General features: G+C 32.0%; 1 long non-coding RNA gene across 3 annotated transcripts; it reads right to left on the reverse strand.

The window, feature by feature from the left end:
* Window positions 1-918: 918 nt before the first annotated feature.
* Window positions 919-3,243, reverse strand: LOC112093346. 3 transcript variants are annotated; one of them, XR_002903007.1, is made up of 3 exons: window positions 1,945-3,243; window positions 1,545-1,620; window positions 919-1,065 (listed from the first exon to the last, which is right to left on the reverse strand). It is a non-coding gene; the product is annotated as an uncharacterized LOC112093346 (long non-coding RNA). The 3 variants fall into 3 exon arrangements; XR_002903008.1 differs by having other exon boundaries at window positions 1,545-1,634; XR_002903009.1 differs by having other exon boundaries at window positions 1,545-1,815.
* Between the last annotated feature and the right edge of the window lie 353 nt (window positions 3,244-3,596).

The raw sequence follows: 3,596 nt of genomic DNA on the forward strand, positions 1-3,596 counted from the left end.
GTTTTGTTACTCCTGTTACTGTAAAGTTTGTAGGTATATACTTTATGTTCTGTTATTCAGCAAACAAGGTGATATAAGGAGAAGATGTATCTGGGAATGGCCAGAGTTAATCAACAATGGCGTTTTAAAAAAATTAGCAAAGGTAACTTTCCTGTTTCTTATAAAATATATATGAACAAAGGTATTACATGTGAACAAAGGTATCCAACTTTCAGGGATCAAAGTTGCAAGAAAACTCTGCTACTTACTAAAATCATTGTGCCTGACGATGCCATATTCTGACCATAACCAGTTTTATCAAACAATAAGGATAACAAAAAAGTACATGGACAAACTTTTAAGATAAAAGGTGCAAATAGGGCCTTATAGCCGTGAGCATGTGAGCAAATTCTGCCATCAGAAGTAAACTCCTAAAGTTCAAATTAATCAAAACTTGCATGATACATTTAACTAAGCAATCCAATGAAACAAGTGTTATCATTTGAGTAAAATTTGCAATCTTCAAAGTTTTTCCTCTAAAGAAATTGATTCATCATCTCATACAAGTACGTGTATAAAAAATTTTGAGGGAGGGGGAAATAACCAAGGAAAGGAAACACTAAGAATTCCGATGTAATAATTAGACTAAAAAAAAAGAGAATTAATTATCATAAATTTATTGTTAAAAAATTTAAAATCATAACATTATGTGTTTTTAAAGTTAAACAAGTATTTTTAAATATCCAAAACAATTATATATATTTAAATTTCATATCATGTCTATTTTGGTCATTTTACATACCCACAGCAATTCCACCTCAAAATTTACCAAACACTATTTACTGATTTTGGAACTAGCACAGCTACTATAATTACAATTTACCAAACACTCAGCCGCTTCTTGAAACAGCTGCTTTTTTTTTCAGCACAGCTAAAAGCATTTTTTTTAAAATCTACAGCATTACCAAACTAAGCCTATATCTTTTATCTACTTTTTTCTGCATGACCTTTCCTTATCCCTTCCATGGTATAAATATGGCTATGTAATTGTCTGAGCAGTTTTGTCATCAAATGCCTCATATGCATCTGTCCAAAGGTCAATGATAAGTTAGTCAAAAAATAAATGAACTTCCTTGAAAACACAATTAAGCATAGAAGAACAAAGATCAATCCCATACGACAATACTTTAGAGAATGCATAAGAAAATTAAGACTACATCGTCCTTTTTCCTCAGCTCATCATGATAAACACAAGGAAAAAAATTGAGAAAAAAAAAAAGAAAAAGAATAAGTAGTATAAAAAAAGGGATAGAAAAACTTCGATGGAGCTTTATTGTAGTCTTCAGTTGTCTACTTGTCTTTACAAAAGTCTTTAGCCTTTCAGAATAGAAAAGGCAGCTAGGTAAGGGAATAAAGAGACTAGGCCCTTAGCCTTTAGGAATCCATACCAGGGCACCTCTCTTAAAGTAGAAAAACGAGATCTCTAGTGCCTCAGCTATTTTTTTTTTTTTGAAAAAAAGGAACAAAAACCAAACAAACAAACAAAAAGAACATAGAGTTATTACCTCATAGACAGAATGAAAATCTCCTTGCTCATGTTTATCTTTGATGGCAAAATGTTTTGTAGTAGCTAATCCAAATCTAAAAAGTTGAAGCTAAGATAAGCAACAGGGAACAAAAAATGCAAAGTCGTCAATAATAACACTTAAAATCAGAAAAATCTAATAATAGAAGTATTTCCTTTTTCCTTTTGCACTTCCTTTTTTAATTAGTTTCACAACCAATATCTCCGCCAAACCAAAATTTCTCCAACCAAAGCAAGGAAACAGAGGAATCCTAAATAAACAAAGAAAAACAATATTACAGCTATAACATTAAACGGAGAACCTCAATGTTAATTATAGTCCTCGGTTTTCTTTAAGAAAGAAAAAAGAAAAAAGAAAAAAAAAAGAACATGAAGATTACCTTACAGAACCAAATCGTGCTTGCACAAGTTTAATTGCGGTGACAAAACATTATGCAGTACTTAATATGTCGACCAAATAGGTAAAGTTGAAGCTAAGCTGGTGTGCGCTTTCTTGTGTAGATTTGGCGCTTGCTTTTGCTCTTTGCCACTTTAAGCATATTTCTCTCTGTAGCAGTTATCTAAAATCAAAGATTCAACATCAAATTCTAAGTAAACCTCTAGACATAAGATTCTCCTTGGAGGCCAATTTTTGAACAATATTTAGCTCTTTTTTTTTTTATACCCAAAAATCCCCCAAACCCACTTTGTCAATACGAGTTAGCAACTGGAGCCCTCCGCCCCTACAATCTTTGGAAGGCAGGAAACCATGACTTTTGTCATGTAGGTACCCATGAGGTGGTTTGAACCCCAGTCCTTATGGGAGCAAAGCAAAGGCCTACAACTGTTAGCTATTTTGTAGTCTTTAACTTTAACAAAAACAGTTTAAACGATTAAAAGTTATAACTATTTTTTTTTGTGAAAAACGTTATAATTACTTATAAAACTAAAACTAAAACTAAAACTACCTCATGTCTAATTATATGCAAACGGACAAATCAGACACCACATACGCATTCTGATGAAACTATCTCATGTCTAATTATATGAAAACGGACTAAAATCGGACACCACATATGCACTCTAATGAAGCTTTTTTTCCCCTAATACATGAACACCGGAAAATCTATGGGAAAAACACCAATAAGATGTCACACTTAAAAAAAAAAGGTGTCGTGAATTCTCAATTATTCAATTCCAATTTGTTTTCTTCATTCCAAAAACCAAATTAAACCAGAAAACAACCTGCAAGATGACCTCGAAAGAAAAAAACTTAATTCATGGGGGAACCCAAGAAATCCAAGAACAACAGCGACAATGACAACTATATTAGTTCCATATATAAACATGGAATATAAGAAACCAACAGAACAAGTAAAATACAAAACCACCTGCAAAGTGCAAAATGACCTCCAAAATTACTTGATTATAGGGGTAAATCCGCACAAACAATTAATAGAGTATGCCACCAACAATTATCTATTGATCTATCACATGCGCCACAATGTATGAGTCACCAAGATATATCGATTAATTTATTATTGAATGAAAGAAATAGTTAACTACATAGTGATTGTATCTTCACTTTTTGATGATTGATAATTTGATATACAGAGACCTAAAGTAACATCAAATTATAATGTTAGTATGAGCTCTCTATTTCTCTCTTCTTTTCTATTTCTCACTCCAGCAATAAAACATATTACAACATTTCTATCAAATAGCACAGCATGTATGATATGGCGAAACATCAAATAAATATTAGAAGCAAAGATTGGATTAAGCAATCAAATAAGAATATAAGAATATATATTAAACAAAACTAAATACACACTAAGAGCAATCAAATAAGAAGATATATTAAACAAAACTAAATACACAATAAGCAGACATCCATAACACGAATAGGATATTTACCCATTGTAGATGATACCAATGCCAATCAGAAGGCAACTCAAGAAGTTCCATACGACAGAACTGCAAATGACTTAGGAAAACAGAGAAATAGAAGGAAAAAGGAAACAGAGAGAAAGCGACAAGCAAGAAAGGAGGA

This window comes from Morus notabilis, unplaced genomic scaffold, assembly GCF_000414095.1.
Source record: "Morus notabilis unplaced genomic scaffold, ASM41409v2 Scaffold1198, whole genome shotgun sequence".
NCBI lineage: Eukaryota > Viridiplantae > Streptophyta > Magnoliopsida > Rosales > Moraceae > Morus > Morus notabilis.